Raw genomic sequence first — 18842 nt, forward strand, 5'->3', positions numbered from 1 at the left:
TTAATTAATTGAGATTCAGTTCATTATTCCACTCCTCTCTCACAAAAATAAAGTGTACAACGACACTGATTTCTAAATAAAAATTAACTTAACATCCGGTTCTAAAAGGCCGAGTCCATCTTCCAGTGGCGCCCTATTATTCGACCATAATAATAGGTGCGACCAGACATGGCAAGTTTAATCACTTTGTCCCACATCGAGAAACATAGGATGGTCCAGAGTCCTGTTCCGACGGATTGTTATTAACTTCTCTTGCAATCTCAGACGTGATGCAGTTTCCTGAACAGCACTCTTTAGAACTTGAGCACTAATAATAATAATATTAATTAATTTCATAGAATTAGAAAAAATTTTTCTCATAATATTTCAAATAGTGAATATGTTATCTTTATTTATTTACGTAAGGGAGGGGGGAGCAAAGTGGGCCTCTCAAAATTTGCTATACGTCAATAAATTCAGACAGATAATAAGCTTATCGAAATTTCTTATGTAATGAGGGCTAAGACCACCAAAACTGTTCATTAAATATAATTTATTAAAAAAGTTGAAGATAATAAAATTACGTTTTAAAGTTGTATCGCAGCAGACTATAAAAATGATTTTTTATATTAGTAAAATACAATTGTTTTATAGTTATTTGCAAATATCACACCATAAAGAATAAAAAATATCAAATCCGAAATTTTTTGGAGGGTCCATTTCGCCCCCGATTTTCGATTTTTCAATTTTAATGGACGCAGCATAATAAAGTGAAAATTGAAGAAAAATTAATGATATCATAATTAATTTTCCATTAAGGGGCCCACTTTGCCCCCCTCCCTTCCCCTATTTTATGCTTACCAATATTCCATCGGGACTGCAAAAACACCACGGCGGTAGATCTCTGCCCGAGCCGGCTTCGACAGTGACTTGCATCATTGCAATAATAACGAGAAGGGCAATAAATCCAAATAGAATCTGTGACATTTTTTCAATCAAAATTGATCTGATCCAAAGCTAGATAATTTTAGTTTTTGATTAACCAACGGGTTTTATGTTTCAGTTTCCTCGCAGATTTGAATCACGGTGGAAACACGGTGGGTTTGTTTCATTCTACCACTGTGATTACGCGGTGTATCCACCGTGATTCAACGGTGGCTTGACCACTGTGTATACACGGTGTTTCCACTGTGATTACGCGGTGGATACACCGTGGAACCACGGTGGTGAAATAGCACAAAGCCACCGTGGAAACACGGTGGATACGCCGCGTAATCACAGTGGATACACTGTGTATACCCGGTGGTGAAATGGAACAACCCCACCGTATAACCACGGTGGATCCACGGTGTTTACACTTCCACGGTGTTTCCACCGTGATTCAAATCTGCGAGGGTTGTTAATTTTCTATACTCTCTAAACATGAATTAGTGATTTTTCACTAATTCTAAGTGAATATTCACTTTTTGTCAATGTGACAATCGTAACACGCAGAATTAGTGACTATTTACTAAATCAATATGTGAATATTAGAATTGATTGATTTGATAAGTGAATATGAGACTCCACTAAATTGAAAAGTGAATATGGGAATCCACTGATTTCATCAGTGAAAAAAATATTATATTGCGAAAATAAAATATAAGACACTTGTAATTAGTTCCGAAATGTGATCAATGTATTAGGAATCATTGCTTAGAGGAAGTATACATGATTTTGATTGATGAAAAAATTCCGGTGACTGTTGGGCTCGAACCTGCATCCTCCCGATTCAAAGTATTTGATGCTATCCACCGCGCTGACCTACGAATGTGATCGCGTGAGTGTAAATAGTATATTCATTATGATACCAAACAATAACTGATGAAGAAATAAAAAATCCGTGATGTTATGATTGAGGTACTCTTCATGTCAATATATTATTGTTCTGTACTTATATTTTTTTTTTATTTTGAAAGTTTTTTATTAAAATTTTTAAAAATAGTTCGATAATTATTAATTACATTCATATCTAGTAAAATATTTAATTATTTGCTAGTTAAAGTTACTAGTGAAATTGTGAAATTCACAAATTAAGAAGTGAATAACAATTTTGCGTCTGGAAATTATGAAAATATCGCTAGTTCAATAGTGAAAATCACTAATTTGCTAGTGAAAATGACTGTACTAAATTTATAAGTGAGAATTCACTAATTTGTTATTTAAATACACTGATTATAAAGTGAATATAGCTTCACTAACGTAATTAATGAAATTTTCACTAATTCGTGTTAAGAGATATAGATAAATTAAAAGCTTTCTAGCTTTTAAATAATAAAAACTTTATGCGAATATAAAAACTAGTGATAATAAATAACGGATTTGTGCAGAAGTTTAAATTCTACGATCAATGAGTACCCGCACGTAACGGGTTTATAAATTAACAAATTTCGAAATTTTGATTTATATTGAATATATATTAGTTTGGGTACTTGAATTGTAGAGGTAATTCTACATTAATTTATTTACGATGCAATGATAATATTTTAATATAATTTTGTAAGTTCTAATAAATTGACTCAGTATAGAGTAGAGGTATCATTTTCGGCGACTTAAGGGCCAGTTTTGGACATTTCAAAAATTTTAAATAAAATTATTTTTAAAATGAACATTGATTTAATTAATTTTTTAAGTGTTATTAAAAAATTACAACAAAAGTTTTATTTTAAACTTTTTTATTCATTAAAATTAGTATATATTGGATGCCCAAAAACGGAATAGTATAGCCATAAATGGTCTTTTTACCCTAGTTTGAGAATTTATCAAAAATAATTATTCGTTTGGGAAATACGAATAATTCGAATATATACATATTTATATATATTAGGGTGGCGCAAAAAAACCGACTATTTTTTTTTTTTTCCATCTCGCATGAAAATTTGTTGGTTTACGATGTTTTAAGAAGCCTCTCCACAAATCAGCTCGATAAAATTTTTTAAGAGGTCGCTCACGAATTTTGAAAATATCAAAAATGATCGAAATTCGGATTTTTATTTAAAAATTTTTTTTTTTCTCGTGGCAGCAATAGTTTATATTTGTAAAATCATAACTATGCTGAAAATTTCAGCCCAAAATTTAAATATTTAAACGGCGCTCAAGAATTTTGAATGTTTCCGAGCGCAGTCTCTTGGACGTTTTTGAGCGACCCTTAAATATTAATAATAAAGCTTCTCGATTTTTTTACCATCAATTTGCATGACAATGAATGAAAATATAACCCGAGAAATAGAAATAATAAGTTATTTACATACTTTTTTATTTTTTAATCCAATTTAGAGGTTTTTTCGCTTATTCAAAACTTACCAAATTTTATTGTTTAAGACTGTCCTGTATATTTTTGGTTATGCAAAAGTTATATTTAAGTGAAATGACAATAATTGAGTTATAAAAACTAATTCAAACTATTAGTTACATATTATCAGTTAATATTTGAAATTCTTGAGCGCCGTTTAAATATTTAAATTTTGGGCTGAAATTTTCAGCATAGTCATGATTTTACAAATGTAAACTATTGCTGCCACGAGAAAAAAAAAAATTTTAAATAAAAATCCGAATTTCGATCATTTTTGATATTTTCAAAATTCGTGAGCGACCTCTTAAAAATTTTTTATCGAGCTGATTTGTGGAGAGGCTTCTCAAAACATCGTAAACCAACAAATTTTCATGCGAGATGGAAAAAAAGAAAATAGTCGGTTTTTTTGCGCCACCCTAATATATATATATATTTATATTTTATTAAATATGAATTACTTACTCAATAATTATTGTCGACAAAAAATGAGTATTGTCTGACTGGTAATAACTGCAAGAATATTAAAAACTTACTGGAAATATCAGCATATGTATACGAGAATAAATATGTGAATGTTTTACGACTCACAAGATAAGATTTTTAACAATTATGTTAGTCGTGATCTTATAAAAAAAAATTCCATTTCTTTAAAAACTATTTTAAAATTTTTCCAGTCGAAATAGAAATAAAAATTGTAGTTTAATTTATCAGCTTTAATTTACTTTTTACAAAACTTAGCTAATTTCTTTCATCATAAAGTTATAAAAAAAAAGAAACGATAAAAGTAGAATTTTTTTATTTCGAAATCTTTAGGCGGTTTTAAATTCTAAACTAATTGACTGATTGGCTCATCTGCGAGCCTAATGAAGCTAACAATTACTCCAAGAATAAATTGTATCGTTTCTTTGCGATCCGTCAAAAAATTTGGGTGCTATTAAGATGAAAAAAGTTATGTTATATAAATGATTGGTATTTTTCCAACCTACTTCACATAAAGATTAGATTTTTTTTTAAATAAAAAAAAAATATTTATTTTATGATTCTGATAATTTCGTAAAAAATTTTATATTCCAATATATATATATTCCAATATATATATATATATATATATATGTATGTAAAAGTTTACTATTCATAAGATAAATTTAAAAAAAAAATATGTCAATCGTGAGCTTGAAAGAAAAACAATTAAAGTTGACGTTGCTGCAAAACCAGTGACTCATCTTTATTTATTAGTTTTTTTTTTTAATAATCACATAAAGTATACATTAGAACCGATGTTTTTGTCGAATCTACTCGATTAATTAGGACTTCTAATAACAGAATTTTCTCATGGTTAAATTATGGGTTTGCAAAAGACTAGAATTCTACCTGGAGAGAAAAAAATATTTAAACAACTAATAGTGACTTTTTTCAAAAGTATATTTCTTATAAAGTTTCTTAAAATTTCTTAAAATCTAAACTTTTGTATTTATTTTCAGTTAAATATTGACTCAGCTAAAGATTTTGAGAAAGCCAAGGCACAAAATATTATTTTCAAGCTTGAGAAGCTTGAAACGTATACACAAAAACCTTTCTAGGCTTAAACTAGGCTTAAGTAATTAATTAAAATATCTAAATAAAATGACGTCATAAAAAGAACGCTAGAATTGTAATAAATTGTCATTGAGTAAAATGGAAAGAAACAGACTATTTTATTGTGAAGTAAATTAGTGTATAATAATTGTGGGAAAATAATGAGTAGGGAATTAATTGCGAAAAATTATTAGTGAAAATTATAAGTGGAAAAATTAATTAATTAATACTTAATTTAACAACAAATTAATTAATTAAAAAATGTACAATCAGTGAGTTATATAAATTATTAAAATTGTAATCGGAATGAATCAATGTGGAAATATTATATTTGAAATTTAGTTTTGAGAATTAGAGTCATAATATAATATTGGATGAAAAAGATTGTGATGATAGTGAAGGTACACGGAGAGAAAAATATCGCCAGATTAAGTATACGTATCGCTACTCTGGCTATACGCTGTATAGCCATCTTACTTAACGATACGCCGTATAGCCAATTCAGCTATACAGAGTATCTTCACAGTGGATCGTCAAAATGACGATCCGCATCTTTATTTTAGGCATTTTATGAATCGCTGACATGACTATTGCGCAAACTCTGTATTTAGGCATCCGGCAACCGAGAACGATGATACTCATAGCTAATTTAGCTGTACGGATCCTCACGCTGGCAATACAGATACCTATATCAACGAAACTACATATCGTTACAAAGGCTATTCGTCGTATTGTTAAATTAAATAAACGAATACTTATCCCGAGTCGAAATCTAAGTTCCGTTTTCGTTGTAATTTTTCCTCGACTTAATTCCAGAAAAATGTACAATCAAAACAGACCTTGTGCTATTGGGTACTGTATGAACATACGTCTGGTTTAGTTGTAACTCGAGGAGTTTTGTCCCAATATAACAAGTTTACAACGAAACCAGACGTTGAATAATCATAATATTAAATATAACAACAACAATGTTAACATTATTTTAGATCTGAGGGCGCGGGTTCGAATCCCACTCAGACCCATTATTTATTTATTTATTTATTTTTTTTTTAAATAATATTACTATTAATAATAATAACAATCAAAATAATTATTATTTATTATAAAAAAAATAAAGAAACTAAAAACACTTCAACACGTTAGAAGCAACCCCACTTTATTATAATTATACAATCATAATTATTACCAAATTATAAATACATGATAAAATAATTAAAATTGACTCAAATACAAAAAAAATTTTTTACCTAGAACTTTTTTTATTCTGAAGTTCGAGGAACTTCTGGAGGTAGAATGTGAAAGAGGCAGAATATCTATCAGATTCTATGAATTACTACACCTATGCTATTAACCAAATTAAGATTACCGTAGAAAGAAATAATCGACGAAAAATCGCAACTCCCGGGATTCGAACCTATCACCTAACGCTCGCCAGTCTTATGCGCTAACCGCAACGCTACGCAACCGATATGCAACCGGCAATTATAGTCCACCAGAGCTATTTACCAACCTTGACCGTATGGGCTGCATACAAAATGAGTATAATGTGCCTATCATATACCACATAAGAAGGCACTGTGCAAGAAAAGCCATATTTACTGATATGGAACATCTACCACCAGAGTCCATAGTATACTCGACCGCACTCCCGACCAGAGATCACGATAGCCTGGACAGGCTAAATGAAAAATACTGGTGGCTTCAGGGTGAAGCGAAACACCTAGACGAATTACGAAGGAGAGCAAGATTTAAGAAGCAGCAAAACCAACAACAACAAAGAGTACAACCGCTCTTAAATAGCCGGAGATCTCATAGGCAGTAAAATATTCTGCATCCGCAGAATTTTGTAAATAATGTATATTATATATGTATAAAGTGTAAATAATTATACCCCTCAACTACCCATACCTAATACCCCTTCCTGATTCCATCCCCACCCCTCCACTCAGCCTCCAGAAGGCAAATTAACGTTGCAATGGTTTTTTATATTTTTAAAATTTTAAAATTTTTCCATAGCATAAACATTTAAATTATATCTTTAAAATTAATATTTATTAGACTAAAGAAAATTAAGAATTTAAAGAGAATATTTATTTTCAGTTACTGTTTATTGATAAGAACATCATTGGTGCCAAATCAAAATTAAAATATAAATTAGTGTATAAGTTTTGAATTAAGGATATTATTACTTATTGATGTATGAAAGAAAATATTGAAAAATAAAATCCTTTTTAAAACCAAAAACCAAAAACCGATATGCAACCGAGAACTTTAGTAAGTTCATATAACCGAGTTGTAAGCCACGCCTCTACAATTAACAGTCCATTGGGTTAAATATTTAAGGGAGAGGAGATAAAAACTCACGATCACATGTGAAATTATTATGTACATACTGTAAATAAGCGGCAGCGAATTTAGAGTGAATTTTCACCCCCATCACTCGGAGTATGAGATGTGCAAAAAAAAAAATTAAATGAAATTAAATTAATAACATAAAAGGTGAATAGGAAAATTCATGATTAAAAAAAAAAGAACGAATTTTATTAAATAAAAATAAAATAAAAGTAATAATTAAAAATACAATAAGCGATTGAGGTGTGCACTTTTGGATTTTCCAAATCTTTTTATTTTCAGTATTGAGTATAGTATCCACGAATATTATCACGATTATTGAATTGGGAAGAATCTTATACAATAATATTACTAATATTAGTAATAACGAGCAACCCGCAGTCACTACGTGACTGTCCAAATATCGCTACGAAATTTATAAAATACGTAGAATAAAAAGATTTCTTGCTGCAAAAAATTTTAATTTGCACCAAGAAATTTTATGGATTATTAATTAAATACAAAAATTGTCTTGGGGAGAAAAAAGATTTTTTTAGTCAAGAAATAATTCCTTGCACCAAGTAATTTTTTCTAGTTTTAAATAAATTTTTGTTTCCAATTCATAATGCAAAAAATTTTTTGGGGCAAGTAAAAATTTTCTTTAGGCGAGTAAAAATTTTTTGTGTCAATGAATCCTTTTTTTTTCTATGCACACTTTTTTGGCTTTGAGAAGCTTCCTAAAACCAAAAGGGAGTATAAAAATCTGTCATTTTAGAATAAGTAACGCGATATAAGTAATATAGCTATATATTCAATGACATTCAGTGACAAAAAAAGCTTAAACTATGAAAAGGCACGAATTCAAGTCAATACCTATCTAATGATACCAATTTCAATAGCATTAACTAATTCTATCATATAGATATGGCGGGAACAAAATTTTCCTTATTCTTTTAATAATATAGATTATAATTATAATTGTTTTATTATTATTATAATATCTTATTATTATTTTAATATATTATAAATTAATGGTTTATTAATCATTACGATTATGATGATTATTATCATTATTATGATTATAATTAAAAAAATATGATTATAATTAAAAAAAAATGACTCCAAGTGAGACTCGAACCCGCGTCCGTAGATTTCAAAGACTATTTGCACAATCATTATTATTATCCTTACTATAATAATAATAATAATTATTATTAATATTATTCTACGTCTGGTTTCGTTGTAAAAAATGTTGTAGAAATAATAACAATAATAATAATGTGGGTAATGTTTACAATCAAAACAGCATTTTGTAGGTCTGGTTTGGTTGTACTTTTAGTCCGCGTCATCTTATACGATCAAAACAGGCGTTTGGGGAAGCGGCAAATTGAATTACAAAGGATTTGAATGCTTTAACCATTAAAACAGAACTCGAATTTCGACTCGGGTAACCTAACCCAAATACGTATCTTTACTTTAACGATATTATAGATTATTAAATTAATGTTACGTCCTGGTTGATGTTTTGGCGCTGGCGTACACGGAAAAAAAATTCTACCGAAATTTACGATGTTAACATCGTAATCTCGGACTAGACTTTTATTACTGTCAATTTTTAAATGTTTTATTTCAAAATTTATTATGTGGGTTATATTTTTTACTATTTAACATCGTAATTTTAACAAAGACTTTTAGGATTAAAAATTACTGCAAAAATTACAATTTAACATCGTAAAAAAAAATAAATAAAAATTACAATTTAAAAACTATATTTATTCGTACATTTAATATTTCTATTTACTTTTTAACAAAATAAATATTACAGTGCTGCCTCTGTTATAATACGATGGAAGCTATAAAAAGTACGATGTTACATCGTACTTTTTAAATAGTAACTGGGTCCTCCGCAAGTCGTTTATATGGATCTTAAAAACATCATATAGTGTAGGCCCTTCAGTGGCCGAGTGGTCCAAGGCGTCGGACACTTCGCACTCGAAAGGACTCGGGTTCGAATCCAACTGCCGACCGATTATTATTTTAATCTTTTATTTAAAATTTCTCTTCAAATTTTACGATGTTACATCGTAATTTATATTAAAGAGCTTAAGACTTCGTATGGTTTGTCTGAAGTATTATTTCTTCAATGAAATTTCCGACCCTACATCGTAAAAATTACGATGTGAAAAGTCTAGTCCACCAATACAATAATTAATAGGACAAATTACGATGTTAGCATTGTAAATTTAACTAGAATTTTTTTTTCGTGTAGTTGAGCGGTCGATTTAAATTGGACGTGATGAGAACTTACACATAATTATAAATAATAATTAAGGATGGGTTGAACAGCCACCATTTGGTGGTTGAAATAAACTGGTTATATTTATATGTTTTTAAATTGAGACAAATCGCTTTTCGTCTTCGCGATTTTTACCAGCAGCCACCAGAATTCGCGGGTTGAACCCTGGCTTAGGCTGGCCTCTAACAAATTTTATTTTACTTGGACAGAGCAGTGGGCTGGGGTTCTTGCAAAGCAAAGACCCGCACTTATTCAAACTCGGCAACGCATGTTAAAACTTATCAACTTACCTCACGGCTTATAAAATTTATAGGATATTCTTATTGATGATCAAATTACTATTTGTAACTTAATTAATATTTGTTTTAACAGACTATTCGATAAACTTACCAGCAAAATAGGAAATAAATAGGATGAACAGATAAAAGATACAGTGAATGATTAACAATTGCAATGATTGTTTATTGCCAATTATAATAATAAAAATTACTTACAAGAAAGTGCAAGCGCTGGATGTAATGTAGACAGATAGGTGGCACAGTATAATTTTATATCGCGAATATATCGCCGGTAACGTACAGTAATATTTAATTGAACTAACTTTGTTTATAATAATCAGTAAACTTGGACAGTAAAGTATATCGCAAGAGAATTGCTATTAATACAACTATAACGCAAGTTAATTTCCCGATTTACAAAGTAGTTATTCGTATTAACAAAGTCGCAAATAAATTGTTAGTATATGACAGTAAAACTAAATTATACGTCTTATCGCTAATTGATCCAGGATCGAAGTGAAGTTCAATCACCGTAGGGTCTTAGGGCTGAGTTTTTGGGCTCGCTCCCCACTTCCCCTCACGGTCATGCGTTGAGGTGATAATTAGTCATGTGACTATGGCACTATGACTCTAGCTTTAGGTGGTTTCAGACGGCAACGAGACGGGGAAAAATGGGAACCGCAAGGCTGAGAGAGAAGATGACAATTCACATTGTCTCAAAATATATTGTCTGGATCTGTTTTATTCAATGAATAAAGTGATAGTTGGAGAATTTGTGAAATATACAATTCTGGTATTATAATATTGTTAAGTTATTCTTAACAATAGCTTCGAGAATGTGAGAACGAAGTTGAGTTTTTAATATTGAGCCTGACTGCTCTCTATGATTCTATAATTCAGACTGACTTCTCTTGATCGAGAAAAACTAGAGTAACTCCTATCAATACGTTTGGGCATCAGACCCGCGCATCGAGTCATATGGAGGGGTCATTCGAGATAACGCATGTTCTCGAATGATCCATTCTAATATTTATTGAAAATACTTAGTTCTCACGATCTCTCCACTTTTGTTACTAACAAATGAGTCACTTATCTATTAACAAAAGCTATCTTAAACAAAATAGATATTTGTGCAGCTGCACGTCTCGAGGATTAACTCGAGGCGTCAGCGCTTATTTATATTTGATAAAATATAGAAAAATGAGTTTATCAATTATTACTCATATTCTTAACGTTCAAATGTCTTAAATAATATTATTCTATTATTATATTATATTATTTTATATGATTAATTAAATATTATTGGAATTACTAGATTATCGATATTCGATATAATTAGTTAGGTTTCAGGTCGGTAATTAAGGAAGTAAAAGCCTACGTCATCTGCCATACAGGCTGGGACGTAACATTAATATGAGAGTGTTTTTAAATTAGGTATACGAATCGTTATTCTGACGATACGTCATTTGAGGATACATTGGATAGTCATTTTGGCGATATTTTTCTCACCGTGTACAAAAAGAAAATAGAGTTTTAAGTAGAGTCAAAGAAATGTAAATTTAAAGAAATTGTGTCTGTGATTTAAGTCCGGTGGACAAGATGTAAGTTAGGTTTAAGATGATGTCCAGTGGACAATAGAAATTTAGGTACTGCGGGTTTGATATCCTGTGGGCGGTTTTTTATCAAGGTATATTAAGGTTCAAGGTTTAACGTCCGGTGGACGGTTTTTTAACGAGAGTGTGTGTGAAGTGTTACGTCCGGAAGACGCTTATGATATGTGTGTGTGGGTGGAAGTGTGGAAAACGTCTGGGAGACGTAATAAAAATTAGTTTGTCATAAGAAAAACCGTCCGGGAGACGAGAAGTTTAATTTGTCATAAGTTTAGTTTGTCATAAAAATAATTGTTATAAAAGGTAAATAAATAATAAACAAGGTGCTTAATTAATTGAGATTCAGTTCATTATTCCACTCCTCTCTCACAAAAATAAAGTGTACAACGACACTGATTTCTAAATAAAAATTAACTTAACATCCGGTTCTAAAAGGCCGAGTCCATCTTCCAGTGGCGCCCTATTATCCGACCATAATAATAAGTGCGACCAGACATGGCAAGTTTAATCACTTTGTCCCACATCGAGAAACATAGGATGGTCCAGAGTCCTGTTCCGACGGATTGTTATTAACTTCTCTTGCAATCTCAGACGTGATGCAGTTTCCTGAACAGCACTCTTTAGAACTTGAGCACTAATAATAATAATATTAATTAATTTCATAGAATTAGAAAAAATTTTTCTCATAATATTTCAAATAGTGAATATGTTATCTTTATTTATTTACGTAAGGGAGGGGGGAGCAAAGTGGGCCTCTCAAAATTTGCTATACGTCAATAAATTCAGACAGATAATAAGCTTATCGAAATTTCTTATGTAATGAGGGCTAAGACCACCAAAACTGTTCATTAAATATAATTTATTAAAAAAGTTGAAGATAATAAAATTACGTTTTAAAGTTGTATCGCAGCAGACTATAAAAATGATTTTTTATATTAGTAAAATACAATTGTTTTATAGTTATTTGCAAATATCACACCATAAAGAATAAAAAATATCAAATCCGAAATTTTTTGGAGGGTCCATTTCGCCCCCGATTTTCGATTTTTCAATTTTAATGGACGCAGCATAATAAAGTGAAAATTGAAGAAAAATTAATGATATCATAATTAATTTTCCATTAAGGGGCCCACTTTGCCCCCCTCCCTTCCCCTATTTTATGCTTACCAATATTCCATCGGGACTGCAAAAACACCACGGCGGTAGATCTCTGCCCGAGCCGGCTTCGACAGTGACTTGCATCATTGCAATAATAACGAGAAGGGCAATAAATCCAAATAGAATCTGTGACATTTTTTCAATCAAAATTGATCTGATCCAAAGCTAGATAATTTTAGTTTTTGATTAACCAACGGGTTTTATGTTTCAGTTTCCTCGCAGATTTGAATCACGGTGGAAACACGGTGGGTTTGTTTCATTCTACCACTGTGATTACGCGGTGTATCCACCGTGATTCAACGGTGGCTTGACCACTGTGTATACACGGTGTTTCCACTGTGATTACGCGGTGGATACACCGTGGAACCACGGTGGTGAAATAGCACAAAGCCACCGTAGAATCACGGTGGATACACCGCGTAATCACAGTGAAAACATCGTGTATACACAGTGGTCAAGCCACCGTGGAAACACGGTGGATACGCCGCGTAATCACAGTGGATACACTGTGTATACCCGGTGGTGAAATGGAACAACCCCACCGTGTAACCACGGTGGATCCACGGTGTTTACACTTCCACGGTGTTTCCACCGTGATTCAAATCTGCGAGGGTTGTTAATTTTCTATACTCTCTAAACATGAATTAGTGATTTTTCACTAATTCTAAGTGAATATTCACTTTTTGTCAATGTGACAATCGTAACACGCAGAATTAGTGACTATTTACTAAATCAATATGTGAATATTAGAATTGATTGATTTGATAAGTGAATATGAGACTCCACTAAATTGAAAAGTGAATATGGGAATCCACTGATTTCATCAGTGAAAAAAATATTATATTGCGAAAATAAAATATAAGACACTTGTAATTAGTTCCGAAATGTGATCAATGTATTAGGAATCATTGCTTAGAGGAAGTATACATGATTTTGATTGATGAAAAAATTCCGGTGACTGTTGGGCTCGAACCTGCATCCTCCCGATTCAAAGTATTTGATGCTATCCACCGCGCTGACCTACGAATGTGATCGCGTGAGTGTAAATAGTATATTCATTATGATACCAAACAATAACTGATGAAGAAATAAAAAATCCTTGATGTTATGATTGAGGTACTCTTCATGTCAATATATTATTGTTCTGTACTTATATTTTTTTTTTATTTTGAAAGTTTTTTATTAAAATTTTTAAAAATAGTTCGATAATTATTAATTACATTTATATCTAGTAAAATATTTAATTATTTGCTAGTTAAAGTTACTAGTGAAATTGTGAAATTCACAAATTAAGAAGTGAATAACAATTTTGCTTCTGGAAATTATGAAAATATCGCTAGTTCAATAGTGAAAATCACTAATTTGCTAGTGAAAATGACTGTACTAAATTTATAAGTGAGAATTCACTAATTTGTTATTTAAATACACTGATTATAAAGTGAATATAGCTTCACTAACGTAATTAATGAAATTTTCACTAATTCATGTTTAGAGATATAGATAAATTAAAAGCTTTCTAGCTTTTAAATAATAAAAACTTTATGCGAATATAAAAACTATTGATAATAAATAACGGATTTGTGCAGAAGATTAAATTCTACGATCAATGAGTACCCGCACGTAACGGGTTTATAAATAAACAAATTTCGAAATTTTGATTTATATTGAATATATATTAGTTTGGGTACTTGACTTATAGAGGTAATTCTACATTAATTTATTTACGATGCAATGATAATATTTTAATATAATTTTGTAAGTTCTAATAAATTGACTCAGTATAGAGTAGAGGTATCATTTTCGGCGACTTAAGGGCCAGTTTTGGACATTTCAAAAATTTTAAATAAAATAATTTTTAAAATGAACATTGATTTAATTAATTTTTTAAGTGTTATTAAAAAATTACAACAAAAGTTTTATTTTAAACTTTTTTATTCATTAAAATTAGTATATATTGGATGCCCAAAAACGGTATAGTATAGCCATAAATGGTCTTTTTACCCTAGTTTTAGAATTTATCAAAAATAATTATTCGTTTGGGAAATACGAATAATTCCAATATATATATTAGGGTGATCCAAAAAATAACAAACTTTTTTTTTTTTCTTCCAAACAGGTTCAAAAGTTTCATTTAGATAAAAAAAGACGCCTGTGAAAATTAGAGCTTTTAATATTAACATTAAGAGGTTCCTCATCGCACTTTTCTATTTTCCATAAGAATAACATGAGAAAAATTTTTTTTACGTCTTCTGATTTTTATAAGTAGCTAACGATGCATCATAGGAATAATTGGCAGGCATATTTTTGTAGGGAATTGAATGCTCTACAAAAAAAGATTTTTATCATTTTTTGAGGAATCTATTTGTTCAAAAGTTATTTGAGGTTGAAGTCGAATTCATATTAAATTTTGAGATTTTCTTACTTTTCCGGCGAAACTATCAGACCTATTACAAAATATCATGGGACTTTTTTTGTAGACAATTTCATTCTCTACAAGTTATTTCCAATAAAGTTTTTTCGAATTCCACATTGTTTTCTAGTTATTTTTATTTTAATGTCAAGCTCTTAAAATCGATCACAAGACTATTTTTTTATGAGCATGCCATTAAAATAAAAATAACTGGAAAACAATGCGGAATTCGAAAAAACTTTATTGAAAATAACTTTTAGGAAATAAAATTGTCTACAAAAAAGGTCCAATGATATTTTGTAATAAGTCTGATAGTTTCGCCGGAAAAGTAAGAAAATCTCAAAATTTAATATGAGTTCGACTTCAACCTCAAATAACTTTTGAACAAATAGATTCCTCAAAAAATGATAAAAATCTTTTTTTGTAGAGCATTCAATTCCCAACAAAAATATGCCTGCCAATTATTCCTATGACGCATCGTTAGCTACTTATAAAAATCAGAAGACGTAAAAAAATTTTTCCCATGTTATTCTTATGGAAAATAGAAAAGTGCGATGAGGAACCTCTTAATGTTAATATTAAGAGCTCTTATTTTCACAGGCGTCTTTTTTTATCTAAATGAAACTTTTGAACCTGTTTGGAAGAAAAAAAAAAAGTTTGTTATTTTTTGGATCACCCTAATATATATATATATATATATATATATATATATATATATATATATATATATATATATATATATGTATATATGTATATATATATTTTATTAAATATGAATTACTTACTCAATAATTATTGTCGACAAGAAATGAGTGTTGTCTGACTGGTAATAACTGCAAGAATATTAAAAACTTACTGGAAATATCAGCATATGTATACGAGAATAAATATGTGAATGTTTTACGACTCACAAGATAAGATTTTTAACAATTATGTTAGTCGTGATCTTATAAAAAAAAATTCCATTTCTCTAAAAACTATTTTAAAATTTTTTAAGACGAAATTGAAATGAAAATTGTAGTTTAATTTATCAGCTTTAATTTACTTTTTACAAAACTTGGCTAATTTTTTTCATCATAAAGTTATAAAAAAAAAGAAACGATAAAAGTAGAAGTTTTTTATTTCGAAATCTTTAGGCGGTTCCAAATTCTAAACTAATTGACTGATTGGCTCATCTGCGAGCCTAATGAAGCTAACAATTACTCCAAGAATAAATTGTATCGTTTCTTTGCGATCCGTCAAAAAATTTGGGTGCTATTAAGATGATAAAAGTTATGTTATATAAATGGTTGGTATTTTTCCAACCTACTTCACATAAAGATTAGATTTGTTTTTTAAATAAAAAAAAAAATATTTATTTTATGATTCTGATAATTTCGTAAAAAATTTTATATTCCAATATATATGTGAAAGTTTACCATTTATAAGATAAATTTTTTAAAAAAATATGTCAATCGTGAGCTTGAAAGAAAAACAATTAAAGTTGACGTTGCTGCAATACCAGTGACTCATCTTTATTTATTAGTTTTTATTTTTTTTTTTTTAATAATCACATGAAGTATCCCGGGAAAAAATGATTTTGCCTAATCATATATGATTATATATGTTCATATATATGATCATATATGATTATATATAATCATATATGAAGTTATATATAATCATGCATGATTATATATGGGGTCATATATAATTATATATAATTATATATGACCCCATACATAATTAGATCTGATCATACCTGGCTGTTATAAGCCCATATATAAGTCTATATATAATCAGATCTGATTATATATAAGTCTATATATAATTAGATCTGATCAGATCTGATTATATATAAGTCTATGTATAATTAGATATGATCATACCTGGCTGTTATGACCCCATATATAATCATACATAAGTCTATATATGATCAGATCTATTTATATATAAGTCTATATATAGTTAGATCTGATCATACCTGGCTGTTATGACCCCATATATAATCATGTACAAGTCTATATATGATCAGGTCTGATCATATATGAGTCTATATATAATTAGATATAATCATACCTAGCTGTTATAACCCCATATATGATCATATATAAGTCTATACATGATTTGATCTGATCAGACATGATTGATACAAACCCATATATAATTAGATATAGGCCTATATATAATTAGATCTGATCAGACGTGACTGATATAAACCTATATGTAGTTATATATGTCTATGATTAAATCTGATCAGATTTCATTGATATGAAACCTATAAGTATTTAAATGTATATATATATATATTAAATAATATGACAATTTTTTAATATCAATGTTATTAAATTTTTATTCTGTCAACTATCAATCAAACTTAAATCCCCAATACTTAAAAAATGTTCAAAGGTTTCGGCAGTAATTTAAAAGTATAAAGTATCAATTTGATTATTTGAGTTAAGTAATGCCATAAACTTTTCTTAATTGTAAGTGTATAACAGACTAGAGTATCAGACTACAAACCATCGATAACCAAAGTTACGCAGCATCGGCGTTGGTCATTAATTGGATGGGTGACCTCGTAGTAAAATAATTGTCGATGGTTAATAATTTTTTTTTTTTTTTTTTATTTAATTTTAACCGACATTGATATTGATGAAGACAATAAATCCTAATTAAACTACTTAATTAATAATTTACAGATATTCTAAGTGAGATTCTAAAAATGACTATATTCGTTCATGCATGATTATATATAATCATATATGATCATGTATAAACAGATCAAGTTATGTATGATCAGACCTGGCCAATTTTTGGACCTGATCATATATAGACAATTATGCATGATCATATATGATTAGGCAAAATCATTTTTTCCCGGGATACATTAAAACCGATGTTTTTTTCGAATCCACTCGATTAATTAGGACTTCTAATAACAGAATTTTCTCATGGTTAAATTATGGGCTTACAAAAGACTAGAATTCTACACGGAGAGAAAAAAATATTTAAACAACTAATAGTGACTTTTTTTAAAAGTATATTTCTTATAAAGATTCTTAAAATTTCTTAAAATCGAAACTATTGTATTTGTTTTCAGTTAAATATTGACTTAGCTAAAGATTTTGAGAAAGCCAAGACACAATATATTATTTTCAAGCTTGAGAAGCTTGAAACGTATACACAAAAATCTTTCTAGGCTTAAAAACCGCGTAAACTTTTGGGGCTGGGCCGCAGGGTCAACCATTTTCCAATCCTCTTCTAAAAAGTTGATGGCCGGATGTCGTATCGTTTCACGTTACTTCTGTGACTAATTTTATTCGCTTGTCGATTGGTCGACTGAGATAGTGGCGGGATTTTTGAAAGAATGGCGAGCGAAGCGAGTATGTTATGCCTAGTTTTTTAAATTATGCAGGTTGATAAACAACGATGTATATTATCTTATGTATATATTTTATATAGTGGAACCTAAACATGCAAACCTTCTCAATAAGACAATTTATAGATAAATTGAGAAAAATATAGATAGCCTGAACTGAGAATCGAACCCAGACCATGTCGGTATCGCGCCGAGTGCTCTTGTATTTGTAGTCATATGCACCCAGAAAAAAACAATTAAATTCCAGAAAATTTGTTTCCTCAGTTTATAATTCTAAAAACAATAAATTTTCTACTAAAATAAAGTATGTTACTCGTTATTTTAATAATGATCGCTTCAATCTGGCTATAAATTTCTACAGACAATGTATTTTTATTACAATCAAGAAAATATTTTCTTGGCTCTCGAGTACTGTACTAGTGGTTTTATTTGATTCGCTTTTCTGGGATATAAAAGAAGTCCTGCTGGTCTTCTAGTAAATGAAAATTATCTGGTATTTAATCAACTCTGGGG

General features: G+C 29.7%; 1 long non-coding RNA gene across 1 annotated transcript; it reads right to left on the reverse strand.

Annotated features, from left to right (window-relative positions):
* LOC130669429 (uncharacterized) lies at positions 1-3868 on the reverse strand. Its single transcript, XR_008990186.1, has 3 exons — positions 3773-3868; positions 841-996; positions 1-307 (listed from the first exon to the last, which is right to left on the reverse strand). It is a non-coding gene; the product is annotated as an uncharacterized LOC130669429 (long non-coding RNA).
* Between the last annotated feature and the right edge of the window lie 14974 nt (positions 3869-18842).

The sequence above is a fragment of the Microplitis mediator genome, chromosome 6 (genome assembly GCF_029852145.1).
Source record: "Microplitis mediator isolate UGA2020A chromosome 6, iyMicMedi2.1, whole genome shotgun sequence".
In the NCBI taxonomy this organism is placed as follows: Eukaryota; Metazoa; Arthropoda; class Insecta; order Hymenoptera; family Braconidae; genus Microplitis; species Microplitis mediator.